This window comes from Lampetra planeri, unplaced genomic scaffold (genome assembly GCF_965212315.1).
Source record: "Lampetra planeri unplaced genomic scaffold, kcLamPlan1.2.h2 scaffold_168, whole genome shotgun sequence".
Classification (NCBI taxonomy): domain Eukaryota; kingdom Metazoa; phylum Chordata; class Hyperoartia; order Petromyzontiformes; family Petromyzontidae; genus Lampetra; species Lampetra planeri.
The window spans coordinates 14,549-28,184 of record NW_027614413.1 but is presented as its reverse complement, the minus strand read 5'-3'; the positions used below and the strand labels follow the sequence as shown (position 1 = coordinate 28,184).

At 47.5% G+C, this 13,636-nt stretch overlaps 1 long non-coding RNA gene across 1 annotated transcript; it reads right to left on the bottom strand.

Moving 5' to 3' along the window:
• Positions 1–374: 374 nt before the first annotated feature.
• On the bottom strand, positions 375–12,311 carry LOC144739728 (uncharacterized). Its single transcript, XR_013589493.1, has 3 exons — positions 12,194–12,311; positions 10,129–10,201; positions 375–5,897 (listed from the first exon to the last, which is right to left on the bottom strand). It is a non-coding gene; the product is annotated as an uncharacterized LOC144739728 (long non-coding RNA).
• Positions 12,312–13,636: the final 1,325 nt, after the last annotated feature.

Sequence of the window (13,636 nt, the reverse complement as noted above, 5' to 3'; positions counted from 1 at the left end):
TTCTAAACATAATACAATTCAAAGTTGTTTCATTTTAAAACTTCAAAACGGAGCATCGGGAGCTTGCGTGGATGCGTCGTTCGTGTGCAATTTTTTTCATCACTTTCCTGGCCCAAGGCCGTAAATGGTTGTGAGGGGGCTGCAGGCGGTCGAGGCTTGCTTCAACCGATGGTTGTGAACATCCAGACGTTAATCGGCAAGGACCATTTCTTGTCCTAGTTCGCCAACATATAAGACTTCATGCAAATTTCGAATGAGTGTTGTTGTGGAGAATGTATCTACTAGATGTGCTCCTACTTGTAACCGAATACAAACCTGTACCAAAAATGCATTTCACATGTGCTCTTAAAATTACCTCCATGCTATGAAGCAGATCAGCAGACACGACAGCTTTCATTTATCGAAACAAAGGAATGTTTTACACAAACTATAACTAGCACAGCGTTCTGGGAGTGCGTCATTGATTCAGTGCAAGCCACATGTGGAACCTTATTGGTGTACAGCTAATGAGGGCAGTTATGATGATTAGGCTTAGCTTTGTTGTCTAGGGTCGCATTACACTGGTCAACACACTTTTTCTGGCATAAGGTATTCCAACGTTTTTAAGGTAATTTTTGGGTGCTGATTCCAAATCTGGCATCAGTTTTTGTCTATCACATCAGGTTTTTGAGATATCAAATATTGCATTTTCAAAAAAAACTGCAGAAGAAAAATCTTAAGTAAATGTGGATATCTACATAAAATTATATTATAAACACACTATACTAAAAATACAGCACCTCCTCTGAATCATTCAGATGTTCATTGCCAAACTTCAGACAGGCATGTATATGTGCTTTCTTGAGCAGGGGGACCTTGCGGGCGCTGCAGGATTTCAGTCCTTCACGGCGTAGTGTGTTACCAACTGTTTTCTTGGTGACTATGGTCCCAGCTGCCTTGAGATCATTGACAAGATCCTCCTGTGTATTTCTGGGCTGATTTCTCACCGTTCTCATGATCATTGCAACTCCACGAGGTGAGATCTTGCATGGAGCCCCAGGCCGAGGGAGATTGACAGTTCTTTTGTGTTTCTTCCATTTGCGAATAATCGCACCAACTGTTGTCACCTTCTCACCAAGCTGCTTGGCGATGGTCTTGGAGCCAATTCCAGCCTTGTGTATGTCTACAATCTTGTCCCTGACATCCTTGGAGAGCTCTTTGGTCTTGGCCAAGGTGGAGAGTTTGGAATCTGATTGATTGCTTCTGTGAACAGGTGTCTTTTATACAGGTAACAAGCCGAGATTAGGAGCACTCCCTTTAAGAGTGTGCTCCTAATCTCAGCTCGTTACCTGTATAAAAGACACCTGGGAGCCAGAAATCTTTCTGATTGAGACGGGGTCAAATACTTATTTCCCTCATTAAAATGCAAATCAATTTATAACATTTTTGACATGCGTTTTTCTAGATTTTGTTGTTATTCTGCCTCTCGCTGTTCAAATAAACCTACCATTAAAACTATAGACTGATTATTTGTCAGTGGGAAAACGTACAAAATCAGCAGGGGATCAAATACTTTTTTCCCTCACTGTATATGTGCGTGTGGTTTTTGTTCCCTCGATCAATTCTTTGCGTCAGGCAGATGCCGGCGATGCGTGTTGGCGTGCGAATGCAGGCGTGTCATACGAACGGCTTCGGAGAGCTCCCTCTCCCACTAGGGGCGTGTTTGCCATTAGCTGCCGTCTCTCTCCGCAGCTGGATGAGCTGCGTTGACACGATGCTTGTCCTTGAAGATGCTCGGTCGCTCTTGTCGCTCGTCTGCTGGCAGCTGCCCTTGCTCGATGGCGCGGCTGGCGTTGTGATGCTGGCTTGGTCGATGTTTGGCGCTTTCCGCCATTTCTCGAGGATGATTGCTGGAATTCTCGTCAGCTCAACTCGAACTGCAGCGGCTCGTGGGAGCGGGCACTCGGGGCAGAATGGCTTTCGAGCGATACTTCTTCAGTCAGCGCTGAATTCGCACTGGGTAGCACATCGCTACTCAGCGAGCCTCGCCACCCTGGTTGATTGCTGGCCCTTCTTCTGTTGCTGGAGTCTTCTCCTGTTGCAAGCTTCTGCTCTCTCGAGGCTTCTGTGTTGGTGGTGTGTATGGTCGAGCCCACGGCGCTCTCGCTGGCGCTGCTTGCCCGCTGGCACTCACTCTCAAAATTTGTGAATTGTATTCGCACAATCTTAATTTAGGAGCTTTCGTGACTGCAGGAATTACTCTTTGGTTCTTTTCGGTTAAGTCACGTCTAAAAATAAAATAATAAATTAAAATAACATATTATGACGTTTCGATTGCAACACAAGCAATCATCATCAGGTATAAAAGAAATAGCAACACAAATCTAACTAGAAAAACTATAGACAGACATACAAGCAGACAGACATCACAACGGCACACAGAGAGAGAACACACATCGGCACAAAGAGAGGGGTCGTTTCTGTGACGGTCCTTTAAATATAGAGAGGGGGGGCGGGGACGGAGAGAGGGAGGGGGTAGAGAGAATTAGCATATCCGTGAGTGTACGGCCACGTACTGCTGTTGCAAGTAAGATGACAATGTGGAACAGGCACGCAAAATTGAAAATTAGGAGACAGGCACACGAAAATTAAATAACCTAGCAAAATATCAAAATGTGATGTAATACAACACAGAGAGTCGGTTAACACACAATTAACGCATAGCCTGGTTGATTACGTGTTTCAAAATTTGCTAAGTTAGAATTTTAAGTGTGAAAATTCCAAAGAGATGACACAGGCAGAGAGAACAAATAGCCAGAAAGAAAAAGGATAAGCTTAAAACTTCCCCGTAGAAGTGGTTCAATCTTAATTTAGGAGCTTTCGTGACTGCAGGAATTACTCTTTGGTTCTTTTCGGTTAAGTCACGTCTAAAAATAAAATAATAAATTAAAATAACATGTGTGTTCTCTCTCTGTGTGCCGTTGTGATGTCTGTCTGCTTGTATGTCTGTCTATAGTTTTTCTAGTTAGATTTGTGTTGCTATTTCTTTTATACCTGATGATGATTGCTTGTGTTGCAATCGAAACGTCGTAATATGTTATTTTAATTTATTATTTTATTTGTAGACGTGACTTAACCGAAAAGAACCAAAGAGTGTATTCGCACAGCTCTTAAACAACTGTGAAAGCTTAGTACAATACAACTTGTCGCAATCCTTGACTTTGCGAGCGACTCAACACATCAGGATGAATGTAGCATAAAACTTTCAGCGATACTCTTGTCGGCTCATGCTGTACTCAGCTCTTAACAACGCATCGCCCCTTCTCTCTGCGAGACGCGACTCCCATGGTTGATGTCGGTGCCTGCTCCCTCGCAAGCCTCCGTCGCGAGAATACTGCCCCTGCTGACTCGCGAGACTGAACTGCCGCCCCTGCTCCCTCGCGAAGCTGAGCTCACACGATCCGTGTTCGTGCTAAAAACTGTATAATTCCCTCGCCTCTTTCTCTCTTCTCATAAAGGACCCAAGTTTCCTTTGATGTCGCTTTGCTGTGGGGGGGGGGGTTGTACGTGTCCGTGTGCGTGTTTGTTCTACGTTATTGGGGGTGATAATTTGGTTCCTCAAGCCATCTTTTCATCCGTGGAAAACAGATGGGCAACTGCAATAAAACTCTGCGAGAGCCACTTCCCCCGCTCCGAGTTTATTATTTAATGGCATTTTACGACCTCCATTTGCTTGGTGCTTGCGGGTCGAGTGCTGGTTTTATTCATTTATTTAAAAAATATTGGCCGAATTATTCTTAACATGAATTTTGAAAAAAAGCATATATACACTCCACAACTGAGATGCCACATCAACCATCGCCCCCTACTGACAGGCTCTTGTCCACATGCAGGCCGGTAAAGGGCCACCACCTTGTGCCACACAGGGGCAGCTGCTACTTGGAGATGCTCTTCGAGTGTTTGAGACGAGATACGATACAAAACTCAAGAGTTGCTGGGGCATTCTAGATTTGAAGCTTTCGTGACTGCAATGATTCATATTCTTAGGTTTTTTCGGTAAAGTCACGTAGGTAAAACATTAAAATTAATGAAAGTAAAATAAAACAAAACAAAAATAAAAACAAAACAAAAATAAAATTCACGACGTTTCGGAGGCAACACAAGTCTCCGTCATCAGGTGGGACCGTCACAGCCGAATTAGCTGCATCAAGTGATGCAGCTAATTCGGCTGTGACGGTCCCACCTGATGATGCAGCTAATTGATGCAGATAATTCGGCTGTGACGGTCCCACCTGATGACGGAGACTTGTGTTGCCTCCGAAACGTCGTGAATTTTATTTTTGTTTTATTTTACTTTCATTAATTTTAATGTTTTACCTACGTGACTTTAACGAAAAAACCTAAGAATAATAGTTGCTGGGACAATTAATCAAGCACCATATAAATGCAATTATAACATAGTGAATGCTTTGGAGCTTATTGGATCTCGGTCCTGGATAGAGATCTATCCAATACACAGGTCCACAAAGACTGGCCGCTCTTACCCTGCAGGTTGAACCTAGGAACTGAGTGTTCAACTTCACATTCTTGTCATTAGAGGACTGTGACAAAGGTGCATCTATTGGAGCGGCATCGTCTAAGGCAGTGGTTCTTAACCTTGTTGGAGGTACTGAACCCCACCAGTTTCATATGCGCATTCACAGAACCCTTCTTAATTGGAAAAATATAATTATTTTTTCAAATTCAAAACATAGGTACATGTTTTACTGCTGCACAATCATGAGTCAGGTGTGTGTCTAAACCTCCGCCGAACCCCTGAGACTGACTCACCGAACCCCTGGGGTTCGATCGAACCCCAGGAGTTCGATCGAACCCAGGTTAAGAACCACTGGTCTAAGGCTTACGCATCTCCCGGGTCTCCATTTGACTTTGTATTGTCTCGGAGGAAGTCAACCCACACCTCCACTTCCACAAACTGCTGGGAGTTGCCTCGCTCTGCCTCACAGTCAGAATTCTCCTCCTGCTTCACGTTGCCTCCATCGATGTGAAAGTCCGATTTGGGAGTTGAATCTTCATCTTCACATTTTACCTTCACTTCTTTGCTCTTCACCATCACGTCTTCACATTTCACCTCTTCATATTTCACCTTGATTTCTTTAAAAGCGTCGAAGCTGGGATTTTCTTCCGGTTCTTGTTTGATGAGGGATGGGCTCATTGAGGCACTTTGACTTTCACAAGCTGATTTCACACTCCACTCCTGGTGGATCTTCTGATGCTTGCGTGATCTCTGGTGTCTTTGAAGATATGGTGAAAGTGTAAACGCCTTCTCACACACACTGCACTTGAAGGGTTTCTCTCCCGTGTGTGTTCTCTGGTGTTTTACAAGAGTAAATGAACGTGCAAACGCCTTCCCACACACACTGCACTTGAAGGGTTTCTCTCCCGTGTGGGTTCTCTGGTGTTTTACAAGAGCAGATGAATCTGAAAACGCCTTCCCACACAAAGTGCACTTGAAGGGTTTCTCTCCCGTGTGTGTTCTCTGGTGTTTTATAAGAGCAGATGAATGTGCAAACGCCTTCTCACACACACTGCACTTGAAGGGTTTCTCTCCCGTGTGTGTTCTCTTGTGTATTACAAGAGCAGATGACTGTGTAAACGCCTTCCCACACACACTGCACTTGAAGGGTTTCTCTCCCGTGTGTATTCTCTTGTGTGTTACAAGAGTAGCTGAACATGCAAACGCCCTCCCACACACACTGCACTTGAAGGGTTTCTCTCCTGTGTGAGTTCTCTGGTGCTGTGTAAAATATTTAGGACGATCCGTGCTGTATGCACACCGGTCGCATTGATGCCTTTTTGCACCGAGCCGCACCGAGTGCCTTTGCTCCATCAGACAAATTCTGCAGAGGAAGCGACAACTGCAGACAGAAAAAAGGGAATATCCACACCATCTACACATCAGTATCGATGCACAGAGGAATGCATATACAGTCACACATGACTTACACGTCTATACTTATTCATATATTCATGATATAGTGAAAGAAGTGTCCAAAATTCATCACATGGGCTGTTATGGTACACAATGAGAGGGCAAATGGTCATAAACATGCCTGGAAGCCCTCGTATCTTCAAAATGAACGTTAACCCAAAACTTAGAGCACACAATTTCAGCTGTTTGGCTTCAAAATAAATGTTTATGAAAGCTAAATTCAGCTGACATAGCAAAGGGTGTTGAAAATAATACTATTTGTGTCATGCACAAATGCATAATTAATGTTCAATCGCAACTTAGAGGTGTGAAGCCAGGCACAGATGTCCTTAATTGCTGGGATGAGCAGTTCTGACTTCAGCTGCTGCACGTGTGTGCTGTGATCACTTCCTGACTCCATTCTTACAAAGAGTTCCAGAGGAAAACTAAAATAAACTACCGTTTTGATATAACCTCTGTGCTCAATAGAGTTAATAGACTTTACTGCAAATACAAACTTGACACTGTCACACACTCAGAGGTGGAGCCAGGATTTTCAGGTAGGGGGGGGAAACCCCTCCAGCAATGAAAAATTACAGGATTTGTTATTAAGTAAGGAGTTGTTAGTGAGAAAGGAGTTGTTAGTGAGAAAGGACTTGTCCCTTGCTTTTCATTCGACGCGTGTGATCGTCATCGCGCTCGCTGAACGTGTTGATGCCTTCAGGAAAGAAAAATAAACTTTTGTATTTTGGGGGGGGGGGGGGGGGGAAATGACCATGACGTATGTGGCGTCAACCCGCATCACACCTGAGCTAAGCGCTCTGCAATGCTTACCCCCCTACCACATGGCTCTTTGCGCGCCGTACTTCTACAGCTGTTCACAGCGTGCCGGGAGATTTTAGGTGGCGCTTCGCTCCTGGCCGATTAAGTCATTGGCTTCTCGGAGTTTCAATCCTAATCCGTGTGAAGAACGGGTACAACTGCCATCTTAAATATAAAGCAGAACTTACACGTGTTTGTTTGTGTGCAGCAGCAAAAACTCTCCAACGCTGAGCTCTGGCGTCATGAAATTTTCACAGCTTATGCTGTCTGGAATGTCTAAGCGAGCGCCGCGTCATTCCCTTCCCGAGTGGCAAAAATCGACCTGACGTAGCAGTGGGTTCAGGTTGAATTTCCTTGAGTGAAAACATCCGATTTAGGTAAATTGAAGTGTTTCGGCTTCCTTCTTGCAAGCATCAATTTTTTCAGGGTTTTTCATTGAATTATGAGGGAATATTAAATTAATCCAAGACAAGAATCCAAGTCCCGGGCAAAGCCGGGTAGTGAAGCTAGTTACTAATAAACCCCAATGATCCTATCGAAATTACGGATTTCTATCGGATCGTTGGGGGGGCACGTGCCACCCCACCCCCACTGGCTCCACCACTCTCACACACTGGCAGCATGGTTCACAGGTGGTGGTGTATCCAGACCCACGCCTGGCCACCTTCACCTGCTCAGTATTAATGCTTCCTCACTCCACCAAGTAATTCATTGAGGATCAACCAACACAGCCGAGGCTGCGTGTCTCTCTGTGGTGAGATGTTAACTACCTGTCCTGGCATACAGGAAGTCGTGGGTTCGATCCCGACCCTGACGCCTGCTGTATATTTGTAGTTTACGTGTCTCTCTCTCTCTCCCCGTGGTCGCGTGGATTTCCTTCCCGATCCCCGGGTTTCCCCTCCACACGCCTATAGTGAACACCGCCACGTGTCTATAGTGAACACCTCCACGTGTCTATAGCGAACACCTCCACGTGTCTATAGTGAACACCTCCACGTGTCTATAGTGAACACCGCCACGTGTCTATAGCGAACACCGCCACGCGTCTATAGTGAACACCTCCACGTGTCTATAGCGAACACCTCCACGTGTCTATAGTGAACACCTCCACGTGTCTATAGTGAACACCTCCACGCGTCTATAGTGAACACCTCCACGTGTCCAGAGTGAACACCGCCACGCGTCTATAGTGAACACCTCCACGCGTCTATAGTGAACACCGCCACGTGTCTATAGTGAACACCTCCACGTGTCTATAGTGAACACCTCCACGTGTCCAGAGTGAACACCGCCACGCGTCTATAGTGAACACCTCCACGCGTCTATAGTGAACACCGCCACGTGTCTATAGTGAACACCTCCACGCGTCTATAGTGAACACCGCCACGCGTCTATAGTGAACACCTCCACGCGTCTATAGTGAACACCGCCACGTGTCTATAGTGAACACCTCCACGTGTCTATAGTGAACACCGCCACGCGTCTAGAGTGAACACCTCCACGTGTCTATAGTGAACACCTCCACGCGTCTATAGTGAACACCTCCACGTGTCTATAGTGAACACCGCCACGCGTCTATAGTGAACACCTCCACGCGTCTATAGTGAACACCGCCACGTGTCTATAGTGAACACCTCCACGCGTCTATAGTGAACACCGCCACGTGTCTATAGTGAACACCGCCACGCGTCTATAGTGAACACCTCCACGCGTCTATAGTGAACACCGCCACGTGTCTATAGTGAACACCTCCACGCGTCTATAGTGAACACCGCCACGTGTCTATAGTGAACACATCCACGCGTCTATAGTGAACACCGCCACGTGTCTATAGTGAACACCGCCACGCGTCTATAGTGAACACCGCCACGTGTCCAGAGTGAACACCGCCACGCGTCTATAGTGAACACCTCCACGTGTCCAGAGTGAACACCGCCACGCGTCTATAGTGAACACCTCCACGCGTCTATAATGAACACCGCCACGCGTCTATAGTGAACACCTCCACGTGTCTATAGTGAACACCTCCACGTGTCCAGAGTGAACACCTCCACGCATCTATAGTGAACACCTCCACGTGTCCAGAGTGAACACCTCCACGCGTCTATAGTGAACACCGCCACGCGTCTATAGTGAACACCTCCACGCGTCTATAGTGAACACCGCCACGTGTCCAGAGTGAACACCTCCACGCATCTATAGTGAACACCTCCACGTGTCCAGAGTGAACACCTCCACGCGTCTAGAGTGAACACTGCCACGTGTCTATAGTGAACACCGCCACGCGTCTAGAGTGAACACTGCCACGTGTCTATAGTGAACACCTCCACGTGTCCAGAGTGAACACCTCCACGCGTCCAGAGTGAACACCTCCACGTGTCCAGAGTGAACACCTCCACGTGTCTATAGTGAACACCACCACGCGTCCAGAGCGAACACCGCCACGTATCTAGAGTGAACACCGCCACGCGTCTAGAGTGAACACCGCCACGCGTCCAGAGTGAACACCACCACGTGTCTAGAGTGAACACCGCCACGCGTCTAGAGTGAACACTGCCACACGTCTAGAGCGAACACCGCCACGCGTCCAGAGTGAACACCACCACGCATCTAGAGTGAACACCACCACGCGTCTAGAGCGAACACCGCCGTGTCTAGAGCGAACACCGCCACGCGTCTAGAGTGAACACCGCCACGTATCTAGAGTGAACACCACCACGCGTCTAGAGCGAACACCGCCACGTGTCTAGAGTGAACACCACCACGCGTCTAGAGTGAACACCGCCACGCGTCTAGAGTGAACACCACCACGCGTCTAGAGCGAACACCGCCACGTGTCTAGAGTGAACACCACCACGCGTCTAGAGTGAACACCGCCACGCGTCTAGAGCGAACACCGCCACGTATCTAGAGTGAACACCACCTCGCGTCTAGAGCGAACACCGCCACGTGTCTAGAGTGAACACCACCACGCGTCTAGAGTGAACACCGCCACGCGTCTAGAGCGAACACCGCCACGCGTCTAGAGCGAACACCGCCACGTGTCTAGAGTGAACACCACCACGCATCTAGAGTGAACACCACCACGCGTCTAGAGCGAACACCGCCGTGTCTAGAGCGAACACCGCCACGCGTCTAGAGTGAACACCGCCACGTATCTAGAGTGAACACCACCACGCGTCTAGAGCGAACACCGCCACGTGTCTAGAGTGAACACCACCACGCGTCTAGAGTGAACACCACCACGTGTCTAGAGTGAACACCGCCATGTGTCTAGAGCGAACACCGCCACGCGTCTAGAGCGAACACCGCCACGCGTCTAGAGTGAACACCGCCACGCTGTTGACGAGCCTCACCTTGTTGTTATTGTTGTTGTGGGCAGGTCGCTTCTGAACACAAGAGCGGTACAGCAGCTCAAGCGGGCGTGGCCTGGTAAAAAATGAAAAAAAACTGTGAATATTTAAAACAAAACAAGTTACAAAGTAGCGAGCCAGGTGAAGGGAAATTAAAACTTAAGCAAGATACTCTTTCGGTAAAGTCACGTAGGTAAAACATTAAAATTAATGAAAGTAAAATAAAATAAAATATTTTATTTTATATTATTTTACTTTCATTAATTTTAATGTTTTACCTACGTGACTTTACCGAAACAACCTAAGAATATGAATCATTGCAGTCACGAAAGCTTCAAATCTAGAAGAAACTCTTTGGTTCTTTCGGTAAAGTCACGTAGAATAAATAAATAAAATAATAGCATACGACATTTCGATTGCAACACAAGCAATCATCATCAGGTACAAATGAAAGAGAAAAAAAACCTAGTAAACTTAGAAATGTAGTGCAATACAACACAGAGAGTCGGCTAACATAACAGTCAACAGCCCACCTGGTTGATAACGTTCTTCCAAAGATTGCTCAATTTGAGAGAGAGACACGGAGACACATAGACAGACACATAAGCAGAGAGAGAGAGAGAGATGACACATAGACACACAGAGAGAGATGACAGAGAGACACACAGAGACACACAGAGACACACAGAGACACACACAGAAACAACGCCTCTGTGTCGAGGCCTTAAATAGAGAGAGAGGGGGGCAGAGAGAGAGAGGGGGGTAGAGAAAGGGGCAGAGAGATGGGTGGTGGTGGGAATCCGGTTTCAAGTACCACCATCCCTCTCAAAAGAATTCTCTCATCAAAACGCTATACCGCAGAGCCAATGGCATTTCTGACCAACACCACTTGGCCGGTGAATTAAGTCATGTACATCGGGCCCTCAGGATGAACGGATACTCTGACCGCACTATCCGCCAAGCTGTTTCTCCCACCATACAGAAACAGCCACATGAAACTCCAACCAAAACTATCACGTTGCCATACATAGCAGGCGTGACCAAAAAGATCTCCAAAATTCTAAACAAACATAAGATCCAAGTCCGATTCAGTACAGTGCATAATATCCGTTATTTGATTCCATCTGTGAAGGATGTCGTTCCTGACTTACAGTATCCTGGAGTCTACAAATTGAGTTGCATTTGTGGTGATTGCTACATTGGAGAAACGAAACGTCATGTTTCTGATCGTGTCCGCGAGCACAAGTCAGATCTGAAACACGGCAGAACTGATTCTTCGGCCGTTGCCGATCATTGCTACAACTCGGTGGGCTCTCATGAAATTGTCTTTTCCGAGACCAAGGTTCTCTGCAAGCCTCCTGGCTACCATCAAAGGTTTGTGCACGAAGCCATACAAATATACAAACACAGACATAATTTCAACCGTGATGATGGGTACAAACTTAGTAATCATTGGAAAGATGTTATCAACCACGCAAAAAAGATTTAACTACACTTATTTGCCAATCTTATTTGACAGACAACTATTACAGTTTTACCATGTTTAGTGGTGGTATCCCTGCCACAGGTTGAGTCACAAACCGCACCTCTCCACAACAAAGGCTCAGCCTTTGTTATGCAGTCTATTCTTAGTCTTAAGCCTCACCTTACCATATTAATAATGCGCCCCTTGCACCACGATCTTCTCCAACCATTATATAAACGGAGTGGTAGCTACTGCAATCTCTCATTTACTTGATACAGCTGTCGTGGCTGTGACGGTACCACCTGAAGACGGATGCTTGTGTTGCCTCCGAAACGTCGTGATTTTTTATTTTACTTTTTTACGTGACTTTACCGAAAAAACCTAAGAATAAGCGAGAGAATTGAAGCAAACGCGACCAGGCGAGGGCAGGAGGCAAGGCCCCGCGTTGTAAAGTTCCAAAGTGGACATCGCTTCCATGCTCGCTGCTACTCAATTGACATCCCTACGAGAGAGAGAGCGAGGCGCTACCTCGGTAAACAACAACCACCACAACAACAACCACCACAACAACCACAATCACCACAACCGCGATGAGAATCTCACCTCGGATTTCAGTGCACGGGCCGAGCGGAAACTTCCCGGTCCCTCGTGACGTCACGCGGCAGCAGGTGACATGACGTCACTTGCGGTGTACGATGACACTCCCCTCCCCACAATGAGCGGCTCGAAACTCGCGACGACTTCACGAATAAATTATGTTAATGAGCCGCCAGTCACCGGGCGTGGCTTTGCCCAAATAAGGATTGGCACTGGGACAGGTATCGGCAGCGGCTGAGTGGATGTGACGTCACGCTCAAGAGCGCGGTGGTCGGGGGTGAGTGACATGACGTCACTAACGAGGCACCTCCCCCTGGCGTTTGACGCCGATGAGGTCACGCTGAGCGGTGACGTCAGAAGCCATACAAATATACAAACACAGACATACATTCAACCGTGATGATGGGTACAAACTTAGTAATCATTGGAAAGATGTTATCAACCACGCAAAAAAGACTTAATCACAAATTTTTTGGACCATCTTATCTGACAGGCACTATTTTACTGTACTTTACCGAGTGTTAACATCCCAAGTTATTTTAACAGTACTCTCTTCATTGTTCAGCCAGCATTGGTATAAACATGGGCATTTTCGTTCTTTTGTCTATCATGTGTATTAGACCTCCCCTCCTCCTCTCTGCCCATTGTGTTGGCGGGTGCAGTGGCTGGCCGCTAGCGCACAATCGCTCCATTGTGTTGGCGTGTGCAGTAATTGGCCGCTTGCGCACAAGCGCTTCCACGTCCATCGCCCACCCTTTTGGCCTCGCCCCCCCTCCCTCCCGATACGTTCCTTTCATTGGCTACCATAGTCTGATGAGCTCCCCCCTCCCTCTCCCTCCCCCTTCAACTCGCTTTTAAGGGATTACATCTTGAATCATGGCCTCACTTGATGCAGCTAATCTGGCTGTGACGGTCCCACCTGATGACGGAGACTTGTGTTGCCTCCGAAACGTCGTGATTTTTTATTTTATTTTCATTCATTTTGATGTTTTACCTACGTGACTTTACCGGAAAAAACCTAAGAAGAAATTTAACATGGTTGCTGCAGCGCCACCGTGTGGACACATAGTGCAACTGCAGCGCCTCAGCGCGCTAATTGTAGCAGTGGAACTGTTCGGTGTCTTCACCGCTTCATTGCAGCCAACCCGCTTGGGACAAACGCCAGAACGCCGCCGCAGCAGTAGCAGCGTGGGGGGGCTGGTCACGTGGGTGGGGGAGGGGTGGGGCTGGTCACGTGGGCTGGGGGAGGGGCGGGGCTGGTCACGTGGGCTGGGGGAGGGGCGGGGCTGGTCACGTGGGCTGGGGGAGGGAGAGGGGCGGGGCTGGTCACGTGGGTGGGGAGGGGCTGGTCACGTGGGTTGGGGGAGGGGCGGGGCTGGTCACGTGGGTGGGGGAGGGGCGGGGCTGGTCACGTGGGCTGGGGGAGGGGAGGGGCGGGGCTGGTCACGT